Source organism: Taeniopygia guttata, chromosome 8 (genome assembly GCF_048771995.1).
Source record: "Taeniopygia guttata chromosome 8, bTaeGut7.mat, whole genome shotgun sequence".
Lineage (NCBI taxonomy): Eukaryota > Metazoa > Chordata > Aves > Passeriformes > Estrildidae > Taeniopygia > Taeniopygia guttata.
Window position 1 is genome coordinate 18,305,894 of NC_133033.1, and position 17,846 is coordinate 18,323,739.

General features: G+C 39.5%; 1 protein-coding gene across 12 annotated transcripts in view; it reads right to left on the reverse strand.

Moving 5' to 3' along the window:
• PLPPR5 (phospholipid phosphatase related 5) overlaps positions 1-17,846 on the reverse strand; it is a 211,675-nt gene that overhangs the window by 63,088 nt on the left and 130,741 nt on the right. Inside the window, exons 7-10 of one of the 12 annotated variants that reach the window (XR_012057155.1) lie at positions 17,212-17,308; positions 12,354-12,417; positions 4,934-5,148; positions 2,656-2,802 (exon numbers count right to left, since the gene is read on the reverse strand). The exons of 6 other annotated variants lie outside the window; for them this stretch is intronic. The gene's annotated coding sequence lies outside the window, so the exon portion shown is untranslated. Of the gene's footprint in view, positions 1-2,655; positions 2,803-4,933; positions 5,149-5,496; positions 17,309-17,846 lie in introns of those variants that run through there. 5 more of the 12 variants (XR_012057153.1, XR_012057152.1, XR_012057154.1 and 2 more) reach the window with 5 other exon arrangements.

The window sequence follows — 17,846 nt, forward strand, 5'->3', positions numbered from 1 at the left end:
GATAATAAATAGATGTGAGCTGATGATTTACAGGAGGGTGCTTGGAACTCCTTGAACCACTGGGGAAGGGAAACTGTGCCGGTACAAGGTTGTGCTGTCAACCTCGCAATAGTTTTTCCTCTCTCCTGAGGGCAATTTCTCGAAGATGTAACTTGCTTCCTGCCTCATCATCTGGAAATTCACAAATCAGAGGAATTGTGGTTAATTACTAAAATGGCTGATCCATAGATCCTTAGCTGTCAGAGTCTGGGGGGAGGGGTTTAATTGTTGTTTTCTTCTGAAAAGATTTCTCCTAAAGTGATGAAATAACTCACATTAATGAAGATTGCAAATAGAAGACTTCTGTGATTATTTCCAATTGTCGCAAGAATTGCTTATTTAAAATGCATTGCTTTCTTAAGTGAAGAAACAGATATTTCTCCAAACATCCAGAATAAATTTAGCCGTAAAACGTTCATAACAAAGGATGAAAGCATATCCAGGCTACCACTGCATGTGATCTCTGATCATACAGTAGTTAAGTTTTACAATCACAGTGATTTATGGTGCTAAACTGTGGAGCCTCATATCTGCAGGGGTGTGGGTAAAGGGGTGGAACTCTCATCAATCAAAAGACTATACTTGTTTAGCATTTGGATAATTAAGGCAGACAGTTAAAAAGCATGAAATAATATTTTTAAATGAAATCAGAATATCTATTTGCATAGTGTTATTAAGCAATACAGTGCTGATACACCTTTTCAAAAAGCTTGCCTAGAAATGCACTTGTTATCTTGTAGCACTTGATATATGTGTTCTTCAAATTCACACTGAGGGTATTAGTAGAGTTGTTATATAATACACATACTGTCCTCATCTTAAAAAAGCAGGATTACAAATAAAGGGTGTCTTTTCAGTTTATTCCAAGACCTAAACAAAAGAAAAAGAAAAAAAAATTAAAAGCACAAGCAATTTTAAAGTGCAAAATTCTGAAATCTCACTCATCTTATTGATAGTGCTTTTCTTTCAGTTCACCAATCCCAGGTAGTCAGGCATAATGAGGGGCTAGCACAGGGGAACTGTATTAATCAAACAATGTTAAAAAAAAAGTTTAATTAACTGCATATTTTGTAAAAGCCACATTTCATTACTGTTTGTTAGGAAGATGGAAGCATGCACTGGAAACACTAATTCTAATTATTACTTGAAGTGGGAGTTTTTGGCAGAAGGTCAAGGAATAATAGAAGAATGTGTGAATCTGTGCTACAGCATAGCAGTAAGACTAATCATTTGAATACAGCCAGTTGCTTTTTCTTGGACTGTCTGTGTGCTGTTCAATGTTCTGGATGAATCTAACACAATCAGCCTGTTCTCTGGTGTATATCCACTTCCTGCTGACTCAGGGCAGCTTGCCTCTTCTGCCATTTATTAAAATGAAACAGTCCTATTAAAACACAATTTTTCAGAGAGATGACCAAAGAGATATTAGTAATGACATTATTAAAACTATTTTGTTTAAAATGAACTGTCACACTTGTGTGTTGCAAAGCAATACAAACAAATCTATTTCATTTAGTGAGAGATTGCTTTGAAAAGCTGGATTTCTTTCTTTCTATTAGAAGGTATTGCAGAGGGGATGTGATCTGTGCTCCAGGAAACCTCCAGCTTTTATAGCTATAAGAAAGGAGGAATATTGTTTCTAGTACTCTCCATAGAAAATAATGTATAATTCATGGCTTTGATTAACATGCAAATATGATCCATGGTCTCCAATGTTTATATCTCCTAATAATCTATTAATGGTTTTAAAAGTAAAGGGTAATAGAAACATTTTGTATGAGCAACATTTACTCGTGGCTGTCTGTGTTTTTCTCTAATTGTATAGTATAAGCATGTATAGAATTAAAACAGAAACAATGGAAATTAATTAACCTATGATTCTCAAATAAATATTTATTGAATATTAGGTCACATGGCCAATAATTTGAGATTGGCTAGTGAAAGACCCTATTATCATCAGATGACAACATGCCTTAGAAAACTTGTGCTAGGAAATGGAAAGGTACCTTTCTGTAACTATTGCTTGAAATGACCCCTAGATTTGGAAATAGGATTTGTATTGAGATTTCAGCTCCTCCATCAAACATGGAGGTGAACAAAAAACAAAGGGATTTAACATACATCTCAAAGACTTGGACTCTTTCAGTTCTCTTTGTAACAGCAGTGAGCAGTGGATAGATGAGAGTTCATGGGGATACAACCTTGTTTAATGTTTTAGGATCAGCAACTCTCCATTTCCACACTGTATCTGAAACATTAAGAGTTGTCAGTCTGAAAAAATGTCAGAACCCACTTCTTGCTTTGTCAGAGCAAACATATGGCAATGGCAGGCAGATAATTCAAGATTTTGGGGTTTTCTTCTACTCTGAGCACTTGCTGGTTGAAGGTTTGCATGTTTTGCCTCCAACTTTCTGCAGTACTGTTGCACAATGCCCACCCCCCCCCCCCCAGCTGATACCCCAGCCCATCGCTGAGTCCCTCACCTTTCCCTCTCCCTCCCCACAGGAGGATCTGCGTAGTGATTCATTTCTGTATCAGAAACCACAGAAAGAGAAATAGTGCAAGACATGGCCACATCTGCTCTTTGTTAAAAATTACGTTTAAAGTAACAATGCTGTAGGCAACAATAAACCATTTTAATCAACTAATGGAAAGAAACATCCTGTCAAGGGCAGTTTTGATGATTTTCATTTTATAACCCATAAGCACTGGACAGTATTGTAGACCAGGGTTGAGGACGTTTTCTCTGAGTCTGGAGTTTGTCTGAGGATAAGGAGAAAAAAAATAATATGTCAATCTCCACAGCATCTCTCTATATTTCTAATAAAAAATATTCCTCATATCACACAAATATGAAAGGAATGATGGACTTCTGAACATTTATTAGCAAATAAATATAGGGCCTTTTTAAAACAAATGCATATATAATGTCAAAGCCCTTTATTGTACCAGCTATTCCCTTCCTAGAATGCTGATTTCTCAGAGAAATGAGAACAAATTATGTAAGGTTGGGAAACAGCCAGGACTTTGAATCAGCACCTTAGCTCATCCCTTTGTGTCTGACTCTGTGGCATGCAGATCTTGACCATGAGCTTGTGCCAGTGCTTTAATCCTCAAGTATGATTATCTTTTTCAGGTAAACTGTGACTAAAAAGTCAGTCTCTTATCCCCACTCTAGTATGTTATACCTTTATTATATCTTCCTCCCCTTTGGGGCATGGAAGAACACTCATAACCCTTCCAGAAATGAGAATTGCCTGAAAGCTACTTTTGTGTGAATTTGGGAAGCTGGGTGGTGGGTTCACTATAAGAGAGACAGTTCAGAAAACAGTTTATGTGCTATTCATATTGACCCATAAGTGTAGAAAAAACCCCTGATTTCTTCAGTGGAGGCTACCTGTAAGTATAAACAATCATAATCACATTCACAATGAAAATACACTAATTTTGCAGAACAAAAAAGGCCTGTTGGTACTTAGACTTCACACTTTGCTACAGATTTCCTTAATTAAATGAATGCAACAAGTTGATTAGACTTGAGAAGCTCTGAGAAAAGTCAGATCCATTTATACTGAAAAGTAGGACTCAGAAATAAATTATTCACAGTTGATTAGACTAAGACAAGCATTTCTCAAACATTTCTCAATACTTCAGAAAAAGCGACATATTGAACTCTATTTTACTGTGAGGCTCAAAACGGCAATTAACAGTCCTAAGCTGCATATAAAACCCAGTATGAACCACGTTTACAAGAACATTGTGTGTGAATCAAATTACTTTATCTTTGGTTTGAAGAACTTGGAAATAATTGCCAATAAGTATTCATGTATAGGACCAGTTTTTTGAAACAAGTTATTTTAATTACTACTAGTGTCAGGAGTACGTGTAGGCAATTTTATTAGATTTAATGTGTTTAGTGAAGCTCCCTGAACTATATCTGGTTTATTTCTGTAGAGGATGAAATATTTAATATAACTTTATTATTCTTACTTTTTAATATTGTATTTATTTCTAAATGAAATCCCAGAATTTTATGTTTTTGTTGCGTTCACAGAGAATAACAGGATGAAACAGAGCAATGTATCTATCCTCCTGAACATCTGAGCATCATGTAGACATGGCTTTCTATAGACTCCCCTTGTAAAATACATTCCTTTCAAGCTGCATGTATTTAGAGACCTTTCCATTTGTACCCACACCTGGACCCCAAAACAAAGATGAGTGGAAGCTCTTCCATGCAAGAATGGGAATCTGAAAAAATAGAGAGGAAAGGTCCCTAAGATGTGAACATCATGGTCCTGAAAAATGATAGAAATCCTTGATTATTTTCATTTAGCAGTTCTTTCACTTCTAGCAACATTTTTCTCAAACATGGAGTTCTTTGAACTTTCCACATCCAAATTACTAAGAAAGTTAACAAACAAATTATATCAGCAGCTCTGTCTGTATATAATGCTAAGAAGGCAATTCCAAGATATCTATACAGGTGAATGATCAAATCTTAGCATATGTCTAATAGCCTTTCTAGTGATATGATTTGTGGATTTGCTTGCTTTTCTGTTTTCCTTACCCACTGAGGCCATACACCCAGGCCATTTCCGACACTGCAGTGACAGTCCAGCTGCCCAGAGCAGCTTGCAGAGCTCAGGACACACCACTGCATCTGCCACAGCTGAGGGATGGGCAAGGGCATGGCCTGCCTGGCACAGAAACATGAACTGAGGGGTCACAGGCACAGGAACAGGCACTGAGGGAGCACAGAAACAGGCACTGAGGGGTCACAGGCACAATGTCACTGTCTCCTCCCTCCTCCAGGAGCAGATTCAGCCAGCTCTACACCACCAGGAGAGTTGAAGGAATAAGACAATAAAAGTAAAACAATGTGGCACTTTACCATCATCCATATTTTTCATCACCCAATTCCAAAGGTATTATCTTGAACATGTCAGTCCCATGTGAAGGTTTAGAGACGTCTGCAAACATTCATACTTCAAGGAACACAACAGTTATGCACTTTGCTGGTGATATAAATTAGCAGTTTCCCACTCTTCATTGCCACAATAAATCGACACAGAAAGACTGTTGGTATACACAGCAACATCAAAGAGCCTGGAATAGAAATAGTGAATTGCAGTTATAAAAATAAATTCCTATAAAGAAGAGAGAAGTGAAAAGGAGACGAATGTTCTAATCTTACCTTCATCATAATCTTATTAGCATTTCTCAGTGAGTAGTTCAAGTATCAGTCTATACTCTTATGAATCTGTCTCATAAATATGTCAAGTGCAAAGTATAGTTATTTTAATAGTCTGTGTTGGTGGGCTATCATGGATTTAATTAAGAGACAACTAGTGTATGAAATATGACACAAAAGCACCAAACTAAATGGAGAAATGTTTTACTGCAGATTTAAATCAGGGACATAGAAGTAATGATGATCTGGCCTTACAAACCTACCTACATTTAATTAATGCAGACCAGTACAGACCTGTTCATATAGGGAAAAAAAAAGAGGCATTAAAAATAATGATTTAAGCTATAATATGTTATTTATAAAGACATTTGCATTATCTCCAACAGCACTATGTTATTCATAAATGTGTGTTGGTTTGTGGCTCTTAAATTAATTTTCAAAAGCCAGAAATGTGCCTCCAATAAGAATTAGTAAAATACTACTTTCAGCTATCCATTCTTCCAAAATGAAGCCTTTATTAAGCCTCCAGCCTTCCTTTGAATGGTCTCAGAACAGTAAATAATTCTGTTACAAAATTGCCAACATTCTTCTAAGGTTGCAATGAAAACTGTTATTTTCCACCCAAATCTCCTCTTTCTCCATCTTTCCCCACTATTCAAAAATGAGGGCATGCTCAGCACTGTGAGTATGCCAGATAAGATGTTTGAGCACTGCACAATCCTTTCTGCTATCATTTTGGTGCACTGCTTTGACTTGATAGGAGATTTGGCAAGATACACTAGTTTTAAGAAGCAGTGCAAGTGCATATATTTTCACGTTTAAATTCTTTAAATTCCTACTTACGAGTTTAACACTATTTCAGAAAGAAAGAATCCAATAATTCTCTGAAACCATTCCAATATCTTGAACTGATCTTGCAAAACCATTGACTGCCAACAACATCAGCTGCACTGAAGTTGAAAGCAAGGCTTGCTATTGATTTGTAAGGGCACGGAAGCTGACTCCGACAATAAGAGTTAAGAATACACCTGGCTGTAAAAATTGATATCTGGGTCAACTACAGCAACCATATTTATACATGATTTTCATGTCTAAGACTTTGCTTTTTATTAACCTGATCCAACAGGTACTAGCTATGCCATGTTAACTTTTATCAATTCAAATAGCGTCCAGTCATTTAGAATAGAATAACCTTTAACTGGTTGGTTGGTTGGTCTAACAGGCAGTTAAAGTATTCAGAGATTTCATTAACCTTTTGTTACTAAAGAAGAAAAAATACAGTAGCCAGAACCCATCATTAAGTGAACTTAGTCCTTATTTTCAGAAAACTTAGAGCTGTGGACTCAAGGTACTCTCCAAACACCATCATTTGGACTGCCAGGAATGTAATAAAAACTGTAAAATGACACAAAAATGAAAGTACTGTGAAGAAATAAATTCATAACTACTTTTATTTTTTGGTGAAGAAAACATCAAAGGTTTGCAACTTAGCCTGGAAGGCAAAAATGGATAAAAGGATAGAGCCTATAGTTTCAAAATATTTTCTCTTTAATGAAGAGTTGAAAATATCCATAAATCTTTTCCAGTATCACTGTATTTAAAAAAGCAGTCAAGTCTTTTGTGCCTGACATGTTTACAGTAAATCTATTATCATCTGTCATGTTTGTATAAATTGTCCAAAAGTTCGTCCTGTCTTGGCTGTCTTTCAGTATTCATTAGTACTGAAGTAATTTTTGGAGTAAATTAAGGGAAAAATGCCCAGAAATTGAGATAATGCATAGAAAGAACTTCATATAACTAACAGGAACAAACAGAGCTTTATTCAGCTAAATGCACAGAAATTTGGTTTTTTATTGAACTAACCAGTACATAAGTGTGTAATAAAAAACCACAGACAATCAGGATGAAATTCTAAACAATATTTGATAAGGTAGTAATATAGTCCCACATAGGTATTTATATGGACACCTGACTAATCAAATGGCTCTTGTCACAGGTCTGCTGTGAGCCGCCACCTGAATTTAGCATACCTTTGCACCTTCCTCTGATAGTAAGAATTACAGTCAGAAACACAATGCGAGTCCCAGTCTTCCACCTTCTTCCTCAATTAAGAAGAAAAATATATCAGAAATTGAGAAAATAACACTGACAAAGAACTGCCATGGGGGTACAGCCTGAAACATGGGGCTCCTGTCTGAGGGAAGAACTGCACAGCTGAGGGTCCCTGCCTTCTCATGGGACAGAGGATTTGGGTGCCTCCAGAGTGTGTCCTGGTTTAGCCATCCACTCCATCCAGGATGTTCCTCAGTGTGTCCCAGCTTAGCCATCCACTCCTATCCAGGCTGTTCCTCAGTGTGTCCTGGCTTAGCCATCCACTCCATCCAGGATGTTCCTCAGTGTGTCCTGGCTTAGCCATCTACTCCTTCCAGGATGTCCCTAGCATGTCCTGGCGTAGCCATCTACTCCTTCCTCAGCATGTCCCAGCTCAGCCATCCTCTCCATCTGGGATGTCCCCAGCGTGTCCTGGCTTAGCCTTCCACTCCATCCGGGGTGTTCCCAGCACCCACATCCCGCCTGTTTCCTCTCCCAGCCTCAGCACTGGAGGTGTCCCCATGCCCTGCAATGCTTGGCTGTGCCGTGGGTGTTTGCAGGAGGCAGCATGAGCACAGCCCCCTTCCCATCAGGGAGGAAGGAACAAAAACAGAGCTTTCAGCTTCTCAACAAACACTAACAAATTTGAGACCTTCCTCTAGGGAATAATTAGAGGCACTTTGGGTGGCATCGTAACTGGAGTATCAAAACACCTTTTAGGTTCCTTGTAGCCCAAGGTAGTGACTTGATAAAAAGGGCTGAAATTCAAGGATATAATCTTGCTGAGTTACTCAGTAATACAGAGGTGATTTGGTAAGAAAAAGCTGTATTGCTTCACTGCAACCAAAGGAACAAGGAAACCCAGAGCTTGCTAGTCTAGACTTTCATGGAATCAAACCTGAAGATGTGCAGGAAGAAATCTACCCTGGTCTACACTCCACACAATGTGTTCATTAGATTTTAAAATAATAGGGCACTATATCTCTTCGCCTTAAGGCACAGTTGCTTGTGATTTCCATTAAAAGTCTTGTTGACAGCAGGGTTTGTTCAATGAAGTGTGAACATAACAATGGTTTTATGGAGTTTTACAAAGTAACTTACATTCAAAGAAAGCTCCCCACACCTCTGTATCAAAAACAATTTGCAGAATTAAATATTTAACAAACAAGTTTGAGATCTGCAGTGATTAAATTAGTGAGATAATTAGCAAGATATTTAAGGTTAATGTTTACAAGTAGGTTAATTATATCCTTTCCCAAATCTCTGTTTTCATTTCATTTGACACATGTTGCAATAACAGTGAAAGTGAGGCCACACTTGCAGAGGTGACAGGCAAGGCAGCATGCGTCACCAAAGGTGACTAAATGCACACTTCTGAGGGAACTTTTCTCCAATATACAGTCTTAGAGCCTTATGTTCTTCATGTCCCAGCAATTCTCCATCTTTTAGGGTGAATTTCTTCGAATAACACTTCAGATCTGTATAAAGAAATGTTTTCTATAGGACTTAAGGGATTTCATAGCTTCAAGGCTTCATTTAGCTCTCTAATGTTAATTACAAATGTGACAGTGTTTAATGCTCTGTACTGAATTTAGTCTACATGAACAGCTCCTGTGTACAAGACTGCAGACCCAAGGCAATGCAGTGAGCTGAAATTCACTCTGATTGGATGTCAATGAGGTTACTTCATGTTTATTGTAGTGAAATTAAGAACAGAATCTGCTACAATGATCAGCAGGATGGCTGTGGAGAATCAAGAAGGGAATCGTGCTTCAAGAAAGTTTTAAAAAACTATTTACTAGGTATTTGTACAGAGGCAACAAGACATGCCATCTGGATTAACTTACATAAAGCTATTCTGAAAACATGTCAAGTCACTGTAGCCATGGGCTCTGAGAATCCAGGGAGCACAGCCATGCATGCAGTGAGCTCAGCTACAAGCTGATGCTGTTGAAGGGAAAGGTGCTGAAGCTTTCCAGTAGCAGAAGAAACATTTTTCAAGCATCTGACCACTGTTCCCTCTTCTTTCTGACAGAGACTATACATTTGTTGTCTTCTCAGCACACCAGAGCCCAGGAACAAACTTCCCAAACTCTGATGGGACTGAAATCTCACATATGGAGATGAGCGTCAAAATTGCCGCCTCTAAAACAAGGTGAGTCGAGAACCAGATATTGTCAAACATTACAACATTTGATATTGAGATCTTAATTAGACAGCACATGTGATTTGTAACCACTACATCTGCCCCAGCACATTTTACAAGGTTTCCTTCTTGGTAAACATACAACATGTAGTCTGCTGAAGGCCTCTCAGTCCAGCTGTCCTCCTCCAGCCACTGGCAGCCTCAGAAAAAGTTAATTTTTCACTCATTGCCAATTTTTGATTCTTCCATCTTGAAAGACAGTTGCTCTCCCATAGGGTCAGGGCAGCAGGGGGACCCATTCTCATGGGATCCTGTCCTGCCCAGTCCCTCGGAGTGAGCGCTGTAGGCTGTCCCTGCCCAGCAAGGGGGCTCCTGGAGCGGCTGTGCTACTTCTCATTCTAACACAACTCCAGTGCTCCCATGCCCTGCAATCGGGCCCACTCCTCCCCTGGGAGAGGGTGCTTTCACTTTCTGTTAATGACACCTGCTTTCCCTCATGTGGACTCATGGCCCAGTCTTTCCTTGGGAGAAGTAGGGCCAGGCTGCCAGGCCCAGCCTGCCCAGCTCCTCCATCCCTCCCCTCCACTGTGGGGTCATAAAGATGCTACCAGGAAAGCAAAGCCATGGCCCAGGGGAGGAGGGAGGCCAGGTCTGTGGGGGACAACTGGATAAAATAGTTTGTGTAAAACTTTCTCCAGCTACCATTTCACTGAGCAAAAGGATGGATCTGGAAGTCTTATCCCTTTCTAGGGAGGATGTGTTTTTCTATACCTCTGCAGCTACAGGAATCAACCTTCTGAGCAAAAGGGGTCACCTTTTAAACTAGAGTGAGCCACAGTTGTTGATTCTTGGGTACTGCATTATGTTAAAACTTTAGTTGTTTTCTGAATTTTTTAAGCTGCAAAATTTTACTCAGTGTGGTTTTGTTTGGTTTTATTTTTTTTTTTTGTTATATTCTAGTATGATGCTGTTATTTCATATATTATTTGATCATTTTGCCATACCATTATAAAACATTAACATGCCCATGCCTGCTGGACACTGCTGATAAGGAGGCTCACAAGACAAGAGCTGGTGCAAATCAGTCTCTGTCCTTTTGAAAAATTAGTTGAAGTAATTTTACATTTTTACTTTCCCAAAGAGATACTGCAGCTATTTCTCTCCCTTTCTTATTTATGGTTCAAATCACTGCAATGTAAACATATACCTCTCTATCCCACATCCCTACTGCCAGAGACAAGTCCTCCCCTGTAGTATTTCAGGGGCAAGCACAGAGGTGGGGATGCTCTGGGCTGCACTGCATTTTTACAAGTGACTACTGTGAGTATACACACAAGTAGAGCAACTGATTTTTGAAAGGCAGTTAGATACCCAACCAGCAATTGTGTGCACAATTACTGTGATTACACATGTAATCATGGTCATTGTGCTTTTAAATGATGCATGTGCTATTCTAAAAATTCACTGCTGTATTACTAATATTAATGGGAGCTTTGCCATCAATTTAAACTGATGGAGGATCAAACACTATGCATTGTGGCAATATCTGAGATATATCGAAGAGCAAATGCAATTTTTGCAACACAAATGTTAAATACTCAGTTTATTGAAACAGTAAAAGAGGGATGGAGACATCATTTTTTAGCATATGTAGGTATGTATTCATTATGCATTCATTAATAAATTATAATTTTTGAATAGAGTTCTGGATTTGATTCAATCTACACTGACATTAAGAGAAAACCACAGCTCTGGATCAAGGCTTCTTCCTCTAATTAGCTCCGGTTATAGAGCTGTGCATGCATTTGTTCATGACAAAATCTTTGGCTTTTGACTGCCTTGTCTTTCAAGAGTTAAACGTGATTTTGCAGTGAAGATGCTGTGCAATATAGTAGGTATAGTGATATGTAGTATTTCACATCTAGTCTTTGTCCGTGTTCTAACAACGTGCATTAAATGTGCTACTATTGTCTCTTTTTCCGATTAGTTTACAGCCCTGTAGTTCCAGCTGTTTTATTCTGAAACTCTAAAACCCTGTCACTAGAGAGTTCTGTGTAATTGCCCATAATATGCACCACATTATCCATTTCAGGAACTGTGCTGAAAGACAGCAGCAATAAGGGGTTTTCTAAAGGCAGTCTGGTTTACACTAATGGATCTAACAGGAAGGAAATGCAATTTGAAAGAAGCTGATGCATATGTTCTATTGTTGAATATAATGTTTGATTTAATTATTAACTGTCTGTGATGGAAAGTCAGATCCTGCTCAGTTCTGCTTACAGTTTGGTACTCTGCTACCAGTAAAAACAGATGAAATTCAGTCTTAGGATTTAAGAGTTCTTTGTAAAGTACTGACATTTAATTGTGCCTTTATAAAATATCAGCTGAGGAACTTCAATTGCACACTTCTTCCATGCAGACTGGCTTCCTTTTATCACGCTAAATATACAATATAGAAGCCAACCCTCTTTCATTTTCCCTTGCATAAATCAGGAGATTCTCAAAGTTAACAATCTGCTATAATTATTTAAATAAATATGATCCAAATTGAGTTCATATTCACTGCTGTTCATGACCTATTCATTTTTATTTTATTTTACTTTCATGTCATACACATAGCACTGCAGTCAATCTACTGTATCACTGAGGATATTCACAATGGACCCAAGTGAATTTTTAGGAAGGAGTTAAAATGTGCTGGCATGACTATACCTATCCTTCTTTTATCAGGAACAGAGGATTTGGCAGCTCGTTTCAGTCAAATTCTATAATTGGTGTTTTGTGATGTCTAGTAAATTGTTGCATTGTGTTACAAAGGTCCCTAATTCCATGGGTGGGTGTTAACATGCTGTAAGGAATGAATTCATTATGGAGAACTCTTACCTGAAATTCCATTATCCTTTCCTCACCATGGTGACTCCTATCAAACTCATTCATATAACGTAATCTGGAAAGAAATAGGTACTGATGCTAAACAGCTATATTTTCAGAGGAGCTTAAAGGTAAAAAACGCACAGCTCTTCTGCATGATTCAGATAAAAAGAGTGGTTTAACACCACTAGTAAACAAAATAATTGAACAACGTAATATCAGTTTTGTATTTTGTATCTGTCTGGTGAGATTATTATCTTTGAAACTATCTTAAACAGATGCTGAACTGCAGATGAAATTAAACAATAGTAATGATATTTGGAGGGCATCCAGAATGCAGCTTTTGTTAAACATACCTTTCTACAAGTAGTGCACACAGCATTAGCTCTGTGGGATGCACCTTACTTTGCAAGCTCCAAAGAGATTGCTTAGTTTTGTCAGGAGGGTAATAGAAAGAAATTAAGTTCCTAGGAAATACACCACCATGCCTCAGATCCCTAATTGATTTTGACAGCTTAAGAAAAAGTAGAGACCCTGTCCCTGGCATATTTGTGTTCTTGGTGTCAGTCAATAAACTTCAGGCAAAAGGTATGAAAGTACCATTACAGCAAAATCCATCCCACATTTATCTTGCAGATGAGAGAGTTTTGCTTTTAATCCATTTTCTGTTGTAAGGATCTGAGGAAATTTTCTGAAAATCTCAAACATTTTGAATATTTTGTTTTAGAGAAATACCTACGAGCTTAGATCAAAATATATCCAGACACCTTTAGCCCATGGCTCCCAGAAAAGCAGACTTCTGCTGGAACTTACCTGGGTCAAGAACATCATAAAAAGGACTTCTTCTGAAAAGCCTTGCCAGAAACCATCAATGCCAAAGTGCAGCCTCTTTTAAAAAGTTAACAACAAACCTGCAAAACAGGTATGAGCTGAGGTCAGCTCTTGTTTTGCCTAAAGTTTTCCCTTAGTTTCACTGTTACTCCTACTCCAAATTAAAAGTTTATTGAAGCACTTTGCATACTCTAGTGTATTGAAGAAGCAATTGTTGGAGTGAAAAGGAAAACTGTCAGTTCTGAAAATAGCTTGGACTACTCATGTGTCATTCTCAGTGTATGCTGAAATATCCAGAAAAACGTGGCTCACACTGTGGATTGCATCAGATACCGACACATGTATAAGCAACTCTCTCCCCACTTTCTCCTCCTGAGGCTCATTTTTACAAAAATGGTTAGAACTGAGCTATGCTTTCTGCCATTGGAGTAAACTACAATGGAGTAGAGCACAAAGGAAATTTATTCCCCATGTGTGTGTAGGATCTGCCTGTAGAGCGCAGTGTGAGAAGTAACGGCAGACACGTGTAACCAGCACACTGCAGGGGAGGGGGAGACAGCCTGCTTAATTTTCTTCAATCTCATGACCAGACCTCAGGTGAAACGCTGTATGTGCCGAGTGTCAGATCATTTGCAGATGGCAAACACAAGGCTCTTGTGCAGGTCCTGGGAGCGCATCCTACTATCTCAGCCACACCAGAACCCATCTGGCCTGAGCATCCCCAATGCACCCCCAATGCACCTGTGTGACCAATGCACCCACTCATTCCCTTCTTCCCATCTCAACATGCAGCACCCTGCACTGCTCATGCTTTGTCTCCATCCCAAAGTACCCTCTGTGCTTGCTGGCTTAGGCATGTCCAAGAGGGGGATTGAAAGGGTCTCAGTGGCTACACGGAACAGCAATGGAATAAGGGTGGAAATCATATCCACAGGGAGACAGAACTGAACTCACGCAGGTGTTTCTCCATGTCCACTGTGACTCCTCTAGGCAGCAAAACAGGTGAGTTTGCTGCATGCTAATCAGGAAAAAACCATCTGAAATATGCATCTGCACATGAGCATCTGTGCAGAGTTTCTCCAAACCAGTTCTCTCAAGTGCATTTTTTCCCTATATGGGCCTCTTTTGTACTTTGTTGTGCCAAGAGGCTTATTTTGTATAGGTGGAGAGACCCCTACCCACTAGTCATCAGGGAGTGCTATTAATATGCAACATCTTGAATGCATGAGCTGAATGACAAGCTGGCAGTGTTTGAGAATATGTGGTCCAAGTTTATGTCTCTCCCTGAAGAGGCAAAAAGCCCCTTCCCGAACTCTCTGCCAAACTGTGCAAGAGATGAAAGAAAGGAGAATGGGCAACCTATTTTTTTTTTTTTTTTTTTGCTTCTCTCTTCCTCATACCTTGACACTATCATTTCCTTTCCCTGGCCACAGTTACTGTGAATAGCTAATTTCAAATAGTTTGCTACTATTTTCATTGTTGAAACAGAACAGGACAGCATAATTGTTCATTTTTTTTTAAATGCTTGTGGAAGAAATCGGAAACATTTATTAGCCTTTTTATACAAAAATTCTCTTTTGGATTCATATGTCATTATCCTGTCTGAAATGTCCCAACAAAAGTGAGTTAAACTGAGGTCCTGAATTTTAGGCATTTTTGCACTTTGCTTTTGGTCACACTGTGTCACTATGCAAGGCTCATCTCAGTGAGTTTTTAAGCCTGGAAAAACTTGTTGAGTGTTTTATGAGCCTGAGTAGCAAGAAAGAATACCAGCATGTCTCATTATGGATTAGCTACAGTTTGATCTAGGAAGAATAAATGGGAGTTTCTTGTACTTCTCACCAAGAAGATGAGAAAGCATACAGAGGGAAGAGGAGGAATCAGTCACCCTCCCTGGCCTCTAAACCAGCCTGTGGCTGTTCCTGCCATTCCATGGGGCTCAGGAGCTGGACTCTGCTTCTGCAATTTAGCTGCATCTACTGAGATGTTCACCTAGGTCCCCCTGCACAAGAAATGTGCTGGATGCTGTTATGACATGACATAACCGAACCACGCTGTGGTTTGTTTGCAGCACTGGTGCCTTAAACACATATCTTTGGCCTTCACCAGCTGTTCAGCTTTGGGGTGATCAGAAAGAATTAGAGAAAGGCCTACAGATTAAAAATTTGCTTCCGAGTCTTGTGATAGAAGAGCCAGAAGTACCCAGACATGCCCACGTGCAAGGGGAGCTGAAACAAGCCCACTCCAGAGACCTTTCTTTGGTACAGTCTCTCCCACTGAGTCTGTGTGGTCAAGCAAGAAGCTGGTTTTACAATTCTCCATGGCACTGTGGAGTTAGGTCCTGGTTTTGCTGTACTCAATCCCAGCTGGCTGGGGCCTCCCAAGCCACGAGTTCCAGACCAGCATCTCCCCAGCAGTATTCTGGCTGGAGCCTGGCCTGATTAGCAAAGGGCTCCACCCCAGCCTCCACGCAGAGCAGTAAGGGGAGCAGCAAACTGGGCTTTCCAGACACCAGCTGTTTCCCTGGAATCGCTGCCTCCCTCTCTGCATGAGCCTTTGTCATTCCCTGAATCTCTGCCTGCTGCACAATTCTTGGAATCAGTTAAAATGACTTTCAGGATGTTTTCCTCTTGCCTTAAAGGACCCATGTGTTTTGTTTGTCCCTCAGTCACAGCAGAACATAGAAAATGGTCTACACAGAAAATGTGAAAGATGGTTTCTATGTAAATGGAAGGCAATGTCAGCCAAATTAATTTGTTCATTCAATGTCTATAAATAATTTTGTATTCTACATTTACAAATCTATATTATTTCTTATACGGAATCTATTTTCTGGATATCCAATTAATTTTTTTAACTGCTCCAACCATTTTTCACCATTCCATAAAGCATATTCATTTAAAAGTTATGCTTATCAATCACAAGGGAAATTACCTCTTTTGTTTCTTATCATGAGATTGAAGTTCTATCCCTTTTTTGGGAAGATTATGTAGTATTTTACCAACAATTATTTTTGATTTAGGGAGCAGGGGAAGGCAGGGAAGGTCAGCCAAATGCTGCCAAAGGAGTAAAATTACTAGTTACAATTATCAGCTTGAGAAAAAAACAGCTACAGTTTGTAGAGTAATGTGGAACAAGTACAAATATATACTTCTATAATGTTATGACTTTCCTTAAAATTAATTCATGCAAATTGGTTAAAATTTAGTAGAGTTATTAAGAACCCCATAAAATAGACAATCTGTTAATGCAGAAGGAGCTAGCAACATTGATACTTAAATCTAGGAAATATGGATTTTTATCAGCTTTCCCTCAGAATGAGTGAAGAGATTTTCCAGGATAAGAGACACCTGAGTGTCTCTTTAAACTTTATTTAAACTTTATTTAAACTTTCAGGCTGACATAGCTGTGTTGTTGAGTGCATGTAACCTCCCCAAGATCACAGACAGGTGCTAGGCACAGGTCTTCCACAGAAGAGAAAATCAAAGCTTTGACTCGTACATTCAAGGGCTTCTCACTGAGAGAGAAGTGAAATAATTTTAAACGAAATTCTAGGCATTGAATAAACACCACAGCAGCACAGATGGCAGCAGCAGAAGCTGGAGAGTACATACCTGGGCTGTTCCCCAGCTCTGACCCTGGTTTTGCATAGTGCTGTGTCTGGGATGGGGGCAATTCCAGCCCTGCCAGAGCAGGTGTGGGAGTGTCCCCACAAGCAGATGGATGAGCCACACCTCCTGTGTGGGCAGCACCAACCCCTGCCCACTAGAGAGACAATGCCTACAACGTCAAGCATCCTTTCTCCACGCACTCTGTGGTGTTTTCCAGTTACAACCCCTCTGTGTATGGCCAATATCCTTACAAACATCCTGCTCCTTCTGTGAGCCATAGTGGCTTTACACCAGCAGGCAGCAGTGGAAAGAAATAATCCCAGAGTTTAAATGCACCAGCTCAGCCTCCTGCTCTACTGCCCCCCAGAAAATATCACACACATTCAGACTAGGGGCTATTTTAATGACCCCAGATAGACTCCACTTACCCTGCTGAGGGTATCCTCTAATGCCACTACAGCGAGGAATAACTTCTCCCTACACTGTCAGCAGGACAAATGTGGATTTTTTCAAAATAATAGAGATCTGAAAATAAAAGGATATTGATTTAGGCAATGTTGTCAATCACAGGAAAGAACAGTTCCAACGGGTATAGCATAAAGGGACTTTGTAACAAAATGTGCTTTTTTTTCTGAAGACCAGCAGATATATGTGGTTTTAATGTTGGTTGGATGGACTATAAACTTCCAAGCATTTCCTCTGAGACAAAGTATTTTGCAGGAGACAAGCAAGACGAAGAGAAAATTATTGGACCAAAAAAAATTATTCAACTAACAACTTCATTAGCACCTTAGAAGGGCAGCAGCAGGAAAATCTGAGCAATGTGCTATGCAGCTGAACTTGGCAAGCATCTGGTAACTCTCACCTTGTGCAGATCCCTCAGCCACTGCTGGCACTCATGTATTGCCCAGGTTCCTGATACCTGGTTGTCTTGAGATGCTACTGACACAAAAGCCTGCACCATTTGGATCTTGCTGTGTTCCCCCTCATTCCCAGCAGGAAGGATGCTGCCAGCCTCGGGCATGCTGCTCCACACTGCAAGTAACCCCAGATCCTACAGCCA